This window comes from Protopterus annectens, chromosome 17.part0 (genome assembly GCF_019279795.1).
Source record: "Protopterus annectens isolate FY-2018-M chromosome 17.part0, PAN1.0, whole genome shotgun sequence".
In the NCBI taxonomy this organism is placed as follows: Eukaryota; Metazoa; Chordata; order Ceratodontiformes; family Protopteridae; genus Protopterus; species Protopterus annectens.
Window position 1 is genome coordinate 477,547,273 of NC_056751.1, and position 16,255 is coordinate 477,563,527.

Here is a 16,255-nt window from a genome sequence, read left to right on the forward strand (position 1 = left end):
GTCTGTGTACACTAACTGAGTCAGTCGTAGGTATCGCAAAGCATGCGTGGCACACAAGGTTGGCTTGTATGCACACAAAACACAGTATCCAGCAATAACAATCAACATTACCGGATATGTAGCTAAAGAATTAGAGGTATATGTGTTTGTATGAATACCCATAACTATATAGATATATACCACCCCTCTCTGTAGTACAAATGTATACATACATAGATAGACATACATATAAATAAACACCCACAAATACAGATATACATATGCATATATGTGTATGTATGCAGACATATACATATATATATATATATATATATATATATATATATATGTGTGTGTGTGTGTGTGTGTATATATATATATATATATATATATATATATATATATATATATATATATATATATATATGTGTGTGTGTGTGTGTGTGTGTGCATAGATATACACAGATATATAACTATGATAAGATACAGCACCTATGTTCCCAGGCCATGCCAATGGAGGTGAGGGGCCCGAGAAAGAAATGTGTAACATGTAGCATGACCCCCCCCCAAGCTGGACGGGACAAACATACAAATAAACCCACAAAGAATATAAACAATCCACTGCTCCCCAGACCACAGGCAGAATACAACCGGGGGGGGGAGACACAGTGGACCCATGAAGTCTAATCTTGGAACAGAGACAGGAGCGTCCCTTGTGGGACACCCCAAAAATTGTCTTGTTATAGGAGGCATCCCGTGCAATGACCTATCAAGGGGGGGTATGTACATACCTGGACTACAAGGGTGGGAAAGCCTGATGACCCATGGGTGAAGACAAAATACAAGATGGGTTCCGTGAAGTGGAGAGTGGGCATTGTGTAGTTGTGTGTTTAGACCCGACTTACACCCAGAATAAGGATGAGTGTTGTAGAGGAGGTGTGGGTGGAGGAATTATGGGTAGGTAATTATGGGTCTAGGCGTGCAGGTGTTTGCTGGAGTGGGTCTATACGGACAGCCCTAGGGATGTAAACAATAGTGTTCATTGGCAGAGGTGCCGCCAAACGAGCAGCCACACCTGCTACGAATCCCACTGCAGCACAATCTATTTTACGTGGCAAAGAACAGAATAACCAGATGTAGATGTAAATATGTAGACATATGTGTGTGTGTGTATATCTACCCATAGTTACATGGAGATATACCTCTCTCTGTAGCACAAATGTATACATGCACAGACAGAGCATATATAAATATCCATATATAGATATATATATGCAGACACCCATACATCCATATGTCGTATATATATATATATATATATATATATATGTATATATATATGTATGTATGCATACATATATATATATATATATATATATATATATATATATATGTGTGTGTGTGTGTGCATGCATACTTATATATATATATATATATATATATATATATATATATATATGGTTATGTAGATATATATGTGTGTGTGTGTGTGTGCGTGTGTGTGTGTGTTTGGTTTTGTGTGTGTGTGTGTGTAAATATACACATATATATAGCTAGGCTATGATACAGCAGTTAAGAATTACATAGGTTTACAGGCCGTGCAAATGGGGGTGAGGGGTCGAGTCAACAAACGTGTAACACGTAGCATCACCCCCCCAGCTAGACCAGTGAAACATACAAACACACAATAAAAGTAAACACACTACTGCTTCCCAGACTACAGGCAGGATACTACCAGTAGGAGAGACCCGCCATGTCTAATCTTGAAACAAAGACATGACTGTCCCTTGTGGGACACCCCAAAAATTCTATAATTTTCAGGTTTCCAGCCATTTTACTGATGTCCAATGGCAGGCCACGCATGTTCTCAGTTTACAATGTAGGGGAAGCCTGATGATCCATGGGGCGAGGCAACATATGTGATGGGTCCTGAGAAGTGGGTAGTGTGTACTGGTGTGGCCAGACCTGATCTGCACCCGGAATAGGGAAGAGTGCCAAAGAGGATGTGCAATTTGGGAACTATGGGTATGAAATTATGGGCCTAGCTGTGCAGGTGTTGGCTGGAATGATTCTATGTGGACCACCCCAGGCATGTAAGCAATAGTTTGCATTGGGCAGAGCCAACGCCTAATGAGCAGCCATGCCTGAAACGAGTCCCACTGCAGCAAAGTCAAGTTTACATGGCAAAGGACGGCATAACCAAATGTGTTTTTGCAAACCCACTAAATTACACCAAAGAACACTTGGTTGCAACACCCACTGTAGGCATGTAAGCCGGACTAATTGGAATCACAAGGTATTATTGCTGTCTAGACCACTCAACTGTCCCTGATATAGACTCCAATATTAGGTCTATCCCTCTTAATCCCCCTGAAAACTGGTGAGTGCTAAAGAAAAGGTGATGAATTGCTCTTAATAAATAATGATAGTAATTCAGAGTTATAGAAGTTTCACGTCAGGAATCCTATATTAATCCACATTTTCTTATTCTGCAAATGTTACAGATTAATACTACAAATATTCAGAAAATGTACCTGATTGTCCCTGATTATTTGAGGAGTTGTCCCTGATTCTGTTGAGGTTTTCTTCTGATCGGTTGAGAGCTATGTTGCTGTCCTCACCCCCCACCCAGGGGTGTGATTGCCCAGACCTACCCCCAAATGCAGGGTATATACACAGCTGTTGCTGTAGAAGAAATGGTCAGCTGTGGACCTTTCTATCAGCCATCCTGTACATCCCTGGACATGTCCCCTACTATCAGCCCCTCTGTGTGGCCCAATAACACCACTTACCTATCGACTCCTGTTGCATTCGTAGTAATGTCCACAGTCGCAAGTAGGTGACACCCTCCACACAACTATATTGGCAGAATCTGGAACCCCCAACCCAGGTGTATTACCACAGCTGTCCCAGACTACATATGTAAAAACACATGAAGGGAAAACCCAAGCACACTTGGATCATCACCTGTCGAAGTCCACCACCCCCCAACACACCAGCCCCCTACACCAACTACTGACACTGACACCTCATGTCCTGCCTTGCATACATATCCCAACACCCTGCATACCTGCACTGCCCTACCCCCACCAATCAGTCGAACGGCCTACTATACAGTTAAAATGTCCCCCCTCCACCTACCCGCCTACACCTCCACTATTCACATCTACTCCACAACGCAGGTATGGCATATGTAAACCTAACCCGAATACCTGAGTGTAGCCTAACCAGAAATGCTAAACTGGAATTCCACTTAACCTTACACTGACCTTCATGAACAGTCATACCTGACATGTACACCTGACTTAAACATGTATAAAACCTACATGTACATGAAGTAGCACAGGGGTATGTGGCAGCAAGTAGGATTACATCTGTGTGGGTGGCGGTACACAGATTAAGCAAAGTAGAAGCTAACTGGTTTAAGAAACTGTAACCGGAGGTTAGCAGTGCTTACCGTCACACAAAGCCATGCAAACCCGCATGTCCTGACAGCAACAAAATAAACTGCCTCTGCAAGGTTTGAACTCAAGACCCTGTACACTATAGTCACAGTAGTCAACCAATAAACCATCATAGCAATACAGGTGAATGAGGTATCAGAAAACTAATCCTCACCACAGGTAAATCAAAAGAAAGATGTGATCTGAATCTATGTACAGTGTGAAGTGGTCTACCTTGCTACATAACATAAATATGTGAACTGGAGTACTGCAGTAAGCATAGATGTAAGGTGTTATTGTAATAAAGTGTAGAAGTCCCCAGGTCCCTATACAGTGTATGTACACATGAATCACGGATACCAGACACATAAAAACCTGTAATTAAGAATAAATTACTGCCAGAAGGCAAATATAGTGCAAATAAACTATTAAGCAATGCTAACCGCAGCACAGTTCAACTTAGTAAGAGTAAGCAATGTGTAGGGGAGCCAATCCAATCTGCCTACTGGTATACCTCGGTATACCTCTATAAGCACTGCCAACCTTAAGTAAGCAGGTGTGCCCATAGCTTAGCCTCTTCAAATCTGGCCAATCATGAAAAAGTGTAGGTAATTGGCTCTATATAAACCACACAGGCAGGAATAAGTTCCATAAGTGGTTGTAGCTACCTACTGCAGGCAGAATGGCTAGTATGGGTGAAGACACTCATTTTAGAGCACAACGCTGGGGCATCCAGGAGTCAAAATGCATGGTATGGCTCCTGGTACAACACCATGAGGAGAGACCAATGCAGGGCTAGTACCAGGGCTCGCAGTATAAAATGGAGGCCTGGGTCAGTCTTGCCCATGACCTCACCAGTGCCACAGGTATCCCCCGGGCTGGTGAGCAGGTCAGGCACCACCATGCTTTACTGAAATGGTGGAGGGGGGAAGTACTGGAACAGTGGATCCAGCAGTCTTGGCAGATGGCTAATGCCCCAGTACTAAGTACTCATTTCCCTAAGTACTTAAGAATTGCCTAGCTTGTGTATACTATAGATAGGTATGGCTAAATATCACTGTATACCTCCGACATCTGCAGATGAGCGGGCTGTGAACCAGCAAGCCCATGATGCTAGGTTGCAAAGGCTGCGTTGCGAGGCAGGTTAGTATTTCTCTGCATGTACTGTCATAACAAATAAATATAAGAGCCTTAGAAAGTGTCGTACCAGTAGGAATAAATATGTAATATTCTGTGAATAAAGGTATAACCCCTGGAATGCTTCTGTGTACTCTTCTGTCATATGTAATTGAACTGTTGCTTACTATAAATAGTACTGTTGTATTAAGCAGTGTTGCCCTTGCTGTGGTATGCAGATAAAATGTGTATGAAGGTCTGTATAACAATGTTGGAAGTGCCAAGAGGTCAGTCATATTGTACAAGTGAGGGAGACTTAGATAGAATCACATCAATTCCCTGATGGCACAGTGTACTGTGAGGTTAACTATACTTTTGTTGTCACACACAGCAGGGGTTTGAATCCTGGGAGTGCTAGTAAGCTGTATGCATAATCATACCCCAGAACTGTAGGGATTTTGTTACAATGTTCAGATAGAAAGCTGTATGTATAATTACACCCAACAACTGTACAGAATTTGTTAGAGTGTTCAGATAGACAGTTGTATGCATATTCATACTCCACAACTGTTCCAATCTGTCCAGCATGTCCAGATAAATGGCCCATATAACCAGCCTGGTACCCTGTCCCCTGAAAAAGCAGTGTGAGGTACCCAGACATGTAGGCAGCTGTTAATGACATATAACTGAAAGTCAAATGTGTACATAGTCATAGAATGTATATGAAAAAAAAAACTGTCATTGTAGCACCTCACCCAAAGTGTATGACAGCAATATGCAACATATGTTGCATTAACACCTGCATCTTGTCACGCCTGTATGTAAGATACAGGTCACGTATATAATAATCTATAAACATACCAGTGTACAATATAAGGCCATTGGGTAGTGTAATAATACTTGTATGGGAAAGAACACTGCAGTGACTAGGAATGTTGTGAAAACTACAAGGATATGTCAGTTGTTAATTGAACTCTCTCTCACCCCTACCATATGTGCGAAATAACCCAATGACAGTCCTTAACTGGTATGTGTACACTTCAAACATTTGTTGGGACATATGTCCTAATGGTTTATATATATTCACATTTGTTTCTATGCATGTGCCATGTTAAAATACACCCATATTGGTGGCCTGTTGCCATCAATGACACCTGCATGCTCTTGTAATGGCCACTGTTGTTCATATAGGCATGTGTTCTGCTTGCTCTGCAACTGTGTTAAATCTGGTGTGTCAGCTTAATGGGAATACCTATGCATGCTGTTATAACTAATCCTGAATGCTGTTGACTGTTACTAACACATATCTGCCATAAACCAGTGACAACACAGCTCGTATGGGAAGGCCAGTCCCAGCAGACCCACCTGTCCCACCTCAGCTGGCCATGGCATCGGGCACCAGCACATCTTGGGGCCCAGCCTGGGACCTCCTCCTCTGTGGGCCCTTCACCACCTTTGGGAGGAACCGCTGCAGGGGATGGGGCTGGCCCCCCCTCAGAGTGGGTGCAGAGGGGAACCTGGCACCCGTCAACAGGTCTGGGCCGTGGTGCGTAGGGAGCTCGATCTGGAGTATCAAGGGTGGCTACGCCAGCTTGAGGGCCGAGTGGTGCTATTAGAGGGTGAGCTTGCCCCTCCTACACAGCCCCCAGCACAGCCACCTTTGGGGCCGTAAAGGTGCAATGGTGACTGCCCATGGGTGGTGACCTCAGTCTCACTGTTTCCAGTTGGGGGCTCATGGGCTTGCGACTTCCAAACATCCCTCCCCATTCAAGGTGTTTACCTCCCACATGTGTCATATACTGGCCCTGTATGCATCTTGTGTGTCTTGTCTGTTAACCTACCCAACCTCCCTCCCCAAATATACCTACTACCTCTCCCCAAAATCCCACTGTCACCTGAAAAATAAAAGAAGGGCAATCTGTTCCCACAACAAAATCTCGCCCAATACATGTCTGTTCATTTTGAACACGTGCCCACTGGACTCATGTAATCTGGTCTATTTGGCATCACAATTAATATATGTTGTCCTCACCCTTCCCCCAGGGGTTTGAGGATCCAAATGTACCTGCAAATATAGTGTATATGCACAGCTGTTGCTGTAGAAGAAACAGGCAGCTATGGACCTTTCCTATACCCTTCCTGTACATGCTTAGCTATTTTCCCTACTGTTTTTCCCTCTTTGTGCCCTGTTTTTCACCACTGTCCTATCAACCCTTTTTTTTTTCTTTTATTTTAAAGAAATTAGCACGGGGGTAAGCGGCAGTCAGCACTTTTAAGCAGCAGTAAGCGGGTTTGTGTGGGCTTGCGCGGGATAAGCTATGCCTACACAGGCTGAGAAATCAGAAGCTAACTGACTGTACGAAACCATAAGTGGAGGTTAGCAGTGCTTACCATCACGCAAACCCACACAAACCTGCTGACAACTACATAAAAGTGCCTTAATCCCTCTGTAGCCAATGTCCCTTGTTCTGCCCAGCAACAAAATGAACTGCCTCTCCAAGACTTGAACCCAGGACCCTGCACTCAATACACAAAGTGATCTACCACTAAATCATGGCAGATATACATAACCTGATGTTTTCACAAACGTCATCCAGCACAAGCAGTCAACAGTACAGAAAATGTAGTAATATCATACCACACAACCACTTAATGCAAGAATTCTGGACAAAGTGTGCCAATATGTGGGTACAAGTAGGGATATATGTCAAATACTGCTCTAAGACACCTAACATGTTAATAGTCACACAATGATATGTATTAGAAAACATATCTTAAAGGAAATGAAGTATAAACACAAAAGTGTTGGCACTAGTTACTGACAACAGTCCTGTGATCATCCATGTCAATTGCCAACAGAAAGAGGTACAGGCCAAAAATATGATCCGAACATGCATGGACATATGGACAGATATACATCTGGAAATACAGACAGATAGAAAGCTATATGTATATATATATATATATATATATATATATATATATATATATCTATATACACACATATATCTATCTATATATATATATATATATATATATATATATATATATATATATATATATATATATATATACATACATGCATATATATATATATATATATATATATATACATACATATATATATATATATATATATATATATATATATATATATATATATATATATATATATATATATATATATACATACATATATATATAGATAGAACTGTGTATAGCATTACTACATGGGAACAAAATCCTGAACCACTCACTGTAACATAACAGACCATATGCAGTGTTAATGGGGATGGGGGCTCAGATGAGGGATACCTGGTAATTAGTGCTATGTTATCCCCCCACAGCCCCAACGGATATGCTGTGCAATCCAATACCCAGCACATGCAGTTTTTAGCTACAGGCCCCTCCATGACACAGCCACAATGCATTCACAGTAAGCCAATTCACCTGTAAATGTCAGGGCGATATCTGTAACATATCTTGCAGAAAAGTCATTCTAACATAGGAAATGTACAATGTGGAAGGAGTACACATCACAATGGTTCAGATATCACACACATCCATACATTGACATATATGTTCAGGTATATACAAATAAATATCTATATCAGATATATATATATATATATATATATATATATATATATATATATATATATATATACACATATATATATAAAGGTACATACACATATACACAGACAAAAGGTATTAGTAGCCATACATATGTAGTAGTGGAAGTACTGGGAGCAAAGTATATCCTTCAGCCACAAGCCCTGTAACTGGTACCTGTGAAATGTGTAGTGTGGCAACCATTCCCACAAATGAGAATACTTACATTAAACATATACCCACAAACAATTCAAAGGACATGACACAACACATAGGTTTGCATACACAGAAAACCTTTATTTGTGTACTATACAATAATGTATGCCATTACTTACAGCACATAAAGTCTGACATACGTTTTCAGTGATGAATGCAAGGCCCACACAAAACAGTAGATGCAAGCAATGTGGATATATAACATACTATGCTGTCCAGGCCAAGGCCTTCAATTGGTACAACAGTAGACAAAGGATTTGCCTTCAAGATAGGTAACAATCAACATTTACTGATGTATTTCAGCAACCTCCAATTACACCCTGTAGTCAAGCCCTAGGGGGGAATGTATTAGCTGTGGTAATGTCAATGTATCAGTCACATGTATGGACCCAACAGATATTGTGGGAGTGCACGATATGACTAGGATGATATCAGGAATGCTAGCAGTAAATAATGATAGGTCATTACCCAACACCCCTAAGTGTATCACAGCAGGACAAAGTCTGCCATATTTCTGGAGGCCAGAGGCAGGCACACAGGGCCATACTTGCAATATTGCTGTTACACATCCTGGAAATTGCTGGTGTTACAGGATTTGTTGCAACATACCCTTATGCAGGAATACGACAGCAGAAACACAAATGGATGTAGCCATGTACCGATAGCACACAACAGACAGACTGCCAGTGATATATGTAGGGCAAGACCTGTGTAGTACACAGACCAAACCAACCAGACAAGCCATTGGCCATCATTTCGATAGGCCCACAGTTGAGAGCTATGCAGACAGACTGCATTCCATCCTAAACAACTATGTACACACAAACACTGCAAGACCAGCAATATACGATGAACATAAGAACACTACTCACTCTGTCTGTAGGTCTGGAACCACATACGAATGTGTAATTGGCCTCTGTCTGCAATTCCTGCTGTAAGAGGTATTGCAACCTGCTGTCTGTAACACTGCTTCCCACATACAGGAAGGGTGTCCTCCATACTGGAAAGGTTAATGTACAGCCCCCACATGACTCAGTATTTTATAGTACTGGGTTGCCGTGACAGTGGTTATCTGAATTATTACACAGCAGGCTGCATGCAATTAGCACCTGTTGCACACTGATTGGTGCAGAGCCCATCACCTGATCATGTGCATCACTTAAAAAAGCCATGCTGCAATCCATTCAAACCAGCTCAATCACTCTAGTGGAGAGAGAGAGAGAGACACACACACACACACACACACACACACACACACACACACACACACACACACACACACACACACACACACACACACACACACACAGAAAAAAAATAGCAAACCTTAAAAACAACAAGCAATCACAGCTGTCAGGAAAAAATAATGACAGGTATGTAAAACATATATGCATGTAATTGAAAGTAGTATCTGGTATAGAATAATAGGAAATATTATGTGGAATGTTTATATGTGCCATCTGTAGTTGTCCCTGTAAAGAAGTTCTGCTGAACAACTGCTTTGGACAATACTGTCTGTCCTTGTAGGTAGTGGGACAGACCCACCAACTGTTTCAGATCAGCAAGGAATGACAAAGATTTAAGCCATAATATGTGTGTTTGGTATGTTAGTGTGGGCAATAGATGGTGATGGAAGTACTGCCGTCATGATAGACACATGAGTGTCAAAGCACACCACACGCAGGATAGTCATGTTAATGTCTAATGCAGCATGCACAAATGCCATAGGGGTATAATAGGCTTATCAGCAATCTATCACCATATATACCACCCTAATGTTAGTCTGTGTTCATATGTGACACCTGGCTGTGTTGCAGTAAGGCAGAACAGTGCAGCTGTGAATGAAAGATAGTTACAGAATGTGGACCAGATGTCTGTATGCACCCCACATATGGATAAATATGTGTATGATATATAATTAGACAGGTATGTCTACAGATATACAGACAGTCATATAGATGTAGGTATATAAACACCCAAAAGATATATCTATGCATATATGTATATATATATATATATATATATATATATATATATATATATATATATATATAAATAAAATGGCACTGACAATGGCATGCAGGTGAAATAGTCTGCAACAGGCAAGGAGAGATAATGTCCCCACAGGGAGCATGGCTACAAACACATAGCACAAAGCATGGCACAAACACATAGCACAAAGCTTGGTACAACATATGTCCCAATGGTAGGTAAGCAGCCGACATAGCAATTGCATTTTGTGAATGGTTTATTGCAGCTGATATGGTGGGGAGAGAAAAATCTGTATTAAGAACTATGTTAACCCTGCTGTATGAGTTGCACTGACCTATTTCCATCTTTATGTCTTCCAGGGAGGATGCCCCACATCCATCTGCCAGCCTACAGTACTGCCGAGACAGAGGTCATCATATCACATTTGGTACAGCAGAATGAACAGCTGTTCAGACGGACAGACCATGATCAGCAGGAGAGGACCACCCTATGGAATGAACTAGTCCACAGGGACAATGATGTCGGACTGCATAACTGCAGCTATGAGCTGGTCCGGCATCATTGCAGCTACCTGCTTCGCCATGTAAGTCGGCATGCAGCTGCTGTATGGGGAGACCATCTCACATCAGGGGGGAGGCAAGCTGTCCATCCACCCCTCACCCTTGTGGAGGAGCAATTCAGGAGCCTTGTGGCACCTGCCCACCTGCAGCACCAACAACTGGCAGGCACACTGTGGAGGTGGGTGCCACCGACACACTGGCCGAGGAGTGTGCAGCTAAGGCCCCAGGACACATCCATACACCACTCGTGTGTATGAATCTCCATCTGTACAGGTACAACATGCAAATCTGGGGTGTCATATACGTAGTCTGTTGCTGTGAAGTAGTAATAAACAGACATGCATAAGTTGTAGTATTACGGACCCCTACTGTATATGTAACATAATGCTGCATTCACCCTTTATGAATGCCACAGCTGTGGCCACTGACAACTGCATTCTCACACTCTTATGTAGGTCGCTCCAGGATACCACCACAGCAGCAGCCTGTAGCTGGTGAGTATGGTTCATGTTCATGCATTACAAGACACTGTGCATGTAATGACTATGGGATATTCCATGCACACATCTAACACACCTACCCATACTGCATGCTGTACACTTTTACGTTTTGTTGTTGCAAAATGCTCTGAGTCACCATGCTGGGGTATTGGAAGTGTACAAGAGCCACATGCAAGATAACTAACATCCTGTCATTTTGCAATGTGTCCACAGGGATGGGAAGTATGGCAGGTCACATGGCCTACAGTAGGGGCATGTGTGAAACAACACCCTCATGGCTGTAACTGCACACAATCAGGTTATGTAACTGTGGCAGATGTAACCTTGACCCACAGCAATAGTGACAGCAGTGTGTACACTCCAAGGGATGTGCACATGAGTAGACCTTGCAACCATGCAGAGTTTGGCGACATGTGTAGGGCACCCCCCACAGACGTGGTAAGGTCTGGTGGGTGTCAGTGTAATAGTCCTGTACTGGTCATACATGAAGTGCTAATGTTGTGATCTGTATCATAACATATCATGCCAGGTATGAGGTTGTGTAACACACAGTGGCTGTGAGCATTGGAACTGACATAACAGACACAGTACTATGTAAGCAGCAATGGTTTGTACACCTGTGTGGTATGGTGCACAGTACAAGGCAGGGTGCAGAACAAGTCGACAGTAACACTTTGTACATGGGTGCAGTGTTAACAAGGGGAAGGACCATCACTTACCAACACAGCCCATGCATCACACACATGTATACTGCTGCTGTGATGAGGTTAATATAGTTGCACTGCATGCTGTTGAGCACCAGATGTAATGCATGCTGACAGAAGGGTAATGGGAAGACTGTGTGTACAAAAGGTGTGCAACCCCACATGTAGGTGTGTGTGTGTAAGGGGGGTGTTGAATGTGTGTGTAAGTGCAATCTGGTAGAGTGTGGTCGATGCATGTCTGATGTGTGTGTACATGTGTGTCTGTTTGTGCGGGTGCCCATGTTTGCACAGGCGATAGTGGGATTGATCACATGGCAGTACTTCTCCTTGGGATTGTGCTGTAGATGTAGTGACACATGAGACACCAGGACAGCCTGTCCAATATGTGAAGACAGGACAGCTGATAGCATAACAAGGTCTGTAGCACAGAACATGCATTGGGAGGGAAAGTACATACCAGGTATACATATCATAATGCCAGCAGCAGATAGATAACCGGCTACCCATGTATACAGCACTACTAATGCAATGGGGAATTACCAGACCACAACAGTGAGTGTATCCAGGTATTACTATTGTCCGCATGATGGGTTGATTGTGCAGCTGATGTGGCATGGACTGATCAAGATTGTAGTATGAGGCTCCGGTGTGTGACATATGTAGTGAATGTAGCAGACCCAACCATATAGGGGCCATGTACACCATGACTGGACATACACAGGGTATTACTGGATGACAGCAGTGAGGTCATGTAAAACCTACTCCACCAAAGTCAGTGAGGTGATGGAGTAACAGGTCATGTGTTGTGATCACATGTGTAGGCATGGAGAGGTATGATATGTTAATGGGTAGTATTGATGAGTGTATGTTAGCAAGTACCATGCAGGATGGGGAACATCTGTAACTGAATGTGGGACTATCTGTAAACCCAGGGCAAGTGAGGTAATAAGGTGGACTGTCAGTGTTTGTAGGTATACATGTGTGTGTGTCTGTGTGTGTGTGTGTGTGTGTGTGTGTGTGTGTGTGTGTGTGTGTGTGTGTGTGTGTGTGTGTGTGTGTGTGTGTGTGTGTGTGTGTGTCTGTGTCCGTGTGTGTGTGTGTGTGTGTGTGTGTGTGTGTGTGTGTGTGTGTATGTGTGTGTGTATATGTGTGCGTGTGAGACTATGTGTGTGACTGTGTGTGTGAGTGTCTGTGTGTGACTGTGTGTGTGATTGTGTGTGTGTGTGTGTGTGTGTGTGTGTGTGTGTGTGTGTGTGTGTGTGACTGTGTGTGTGTGTGACTGTGTGTGTGACTGTGAGTGTGTGTGTGTGACTGTGAGCATGTCTGTGTAAATGTGTGTGCTGTTGTGCAATGCTATACAAGTCTTAAAGTGTGTGTTTGTTTCCTCCACAGGTGGTGAGGTGGATCAAGGTCCCTCCTGCATGCAAACTGAGGTAGGTGTCCGTACAAACACTGATGATGATGACGGTACTGTTAAGGCACAGGTGGGGTTGTCAGAGGCCGACACTGCGCCTACATGTGTCATCACCCTCCTAGCCACCCCAAGCCTGCACACAGTTACAGTGCCCCTACAAACCCCATCACACATGGCCATAGCAGAGGGACAGTTGGTGGTTGGTGCCAGTGACGAGGAAAGTGTGGTGTCCATGTCAACTGTGTTGGGTCACAGTCGGCATAGCCAGATGTCCGGCAGGCCACCACATCAGCAGATGTACCGTGGTACTTGTGGGAGGGTCGCTGGTCATCATGCCCCTGGCAGAGTTGCAACAACTGGTACCACCAGGAGCATGTTTCAGGCCGTACTGGAGGCATAGGCATGTATGGACATGCACAACAGACAAGGCATGAGGCTGCAGAGGGCTGCTTTCTCATCTGTGTCACCCTCCATGACATTGCTGCTACCCTCCATGAACATACCGAGGTAATGGATAGACAGTGGGGTGAGATGGTGGGCCTCCTTGACTGTGGAAGGTTTGTGCTTGAATGTGTGGTGGGAGTGGTGCGATGTCCGCATGGATGTAGGCCAGAAACACCAGCAGCTGGTAGTAAACGTGGACATGCCAGGACACCAAGCCGCTACTTTAGTGGCAGTACCAGCCCCAACCCCAGCACACCACTGGGGGTGCTGTCCACACCACTCCACAGCAAGCCTCATGCACGTGGCCCCTGGCCAGTCCCAGGTGGGACATGGTTCCAGTGGACACCTGTCATCATCAGGGGAGAGTAGCAACTCAAAGTCTGTACTGATGTGCCCATGGAGCCCCTGGCAGGCACAGTCAGTGTGTCTGTGGCCGAAGGCACTTAACTGCACACCCTGCCAGGTATGGTCTGCAGCTGTCCAACAACACCTGTATAGGGCAGCCACATGGCAGGACTATGTGCATGCATACCAACACACTATGCAACCACACCTAGGGCGACCCCATACCGACACACACCACATCACCATGCCCCAATCATTGAACCAAACCCCTCACCCACACTCATGGTAACACATGTATGGACCACCCTCGGCCTCTGGCAAACCAGCAAAACACCCTGTGCATATGATGATACCTGTGCCACAACCCTGTCATTCATAACATCGATGGAGGGACAAGCTAATATGGTTCTGATACACACAGTGACTGTTATAGAGTGCTGTAATGTACTGCAGTGTAAGATGTTGTCAGGGGTAATGTATAATGCATACATGTCAGGTAGTGTAGTCATGCAGCTATGATGCATTTCAGCTGTCAGTAACACTGATTGTTATCTCCATGTTATCCATTTGTGTTTTGGGTGTACATGTGTCAGCAGGAGGATGGTCTGCAGTCATATTTCACAAGAGTATGGCACTGTCGTGACTGCCCATGGGTGGGGACCTCAGTCCCACTGTTACCACTAGGGGGCTTGTGGGCTTCTGATATCCCAACACCCCTCCCCATCAAGGTGTTCACCCCCCATGTTTCATATACCGCCCCTGTATGTGTCTTGTGTGTCATGTCTGTTACCTACCCAACCTCCCTCTGCAAATATACCTACAACCCCTCCCCAACATCCCACTCCCACCTGAAAAGATAATGGAAGGGCAATATGTTCCCATGAAACAATCTCGCCCCATACATGGCTGTTAATTTCGCACACTTGTCCACTGGACATATGTAATCTGGTCTAATTGACATAACAATACATTTATGTTGTACTCACCCTCTCACAGGGATTTGAGGGTCCACATCTGCCTCCAAATTCAATGTATATGCACAGCTGTTGCTGTAGCAGAAATGGGCAGCTATGGACCTTTCCTACACCCTTCCTGCACATGCCTAGCTATTTCCCCTACTGCCTTACCCTCTTTGTGCCCCTTTTTCACCACTTTCCTATCAATCCTTTTTTCCTTTCCTTATAAAGATGTTAGCATCGGGGTAAGCAGCAGTGTTCTGGCCAGCAACAAAATAAACTGCTTCTGCAAGGCTCATACCCAGGACCCTACACAAAGTGATTTACCACTAAACCATGGTAGATATACATAACCTTGATGTTTCCACAAACATATCATCCAGCCCAGTCATTCAACAGTACAGAGAATGTATTGCAACATATAGATGTATGTGTGTGAGTAAATATATTAATGTCTAAACAGGTACAACATATTGATATATGTAGATATATGTATATATATATATATATATATATATATATATATATATATATATAGGAATATATACATATATAAATATATATGGACATATATACATGCAAATGCCTACATCTATGGATATATATGTCTACATCTACATGTGTAAATATATACAGCAGGTCATTTATATGTCAACAGATATATACATGTACATATATCTTTACTCTCCCCTCCTGCGCGTGGCTGCTGACTGAGCCGTTGTGTCTACTAGTGTTATCTATACTTGTATAAGGTACTTTCTCCACTCTCTTAACTCCTGGAAGTGCTCGTGTTTGGACTCCTAAGATCTGCCATACCCTCCCGCCAAATCCTGCCTTGGGTTTCCCCTGGGTTATCTAAACCACCCTGGACAACACCTCAGTAAACATCACTCTTGTATAAGGTACTTTCTCCACTCTCTTAACTCCTGGAAGTGCTCGTGTTTGGACTCCTAAGATCTGCCATACCCTCC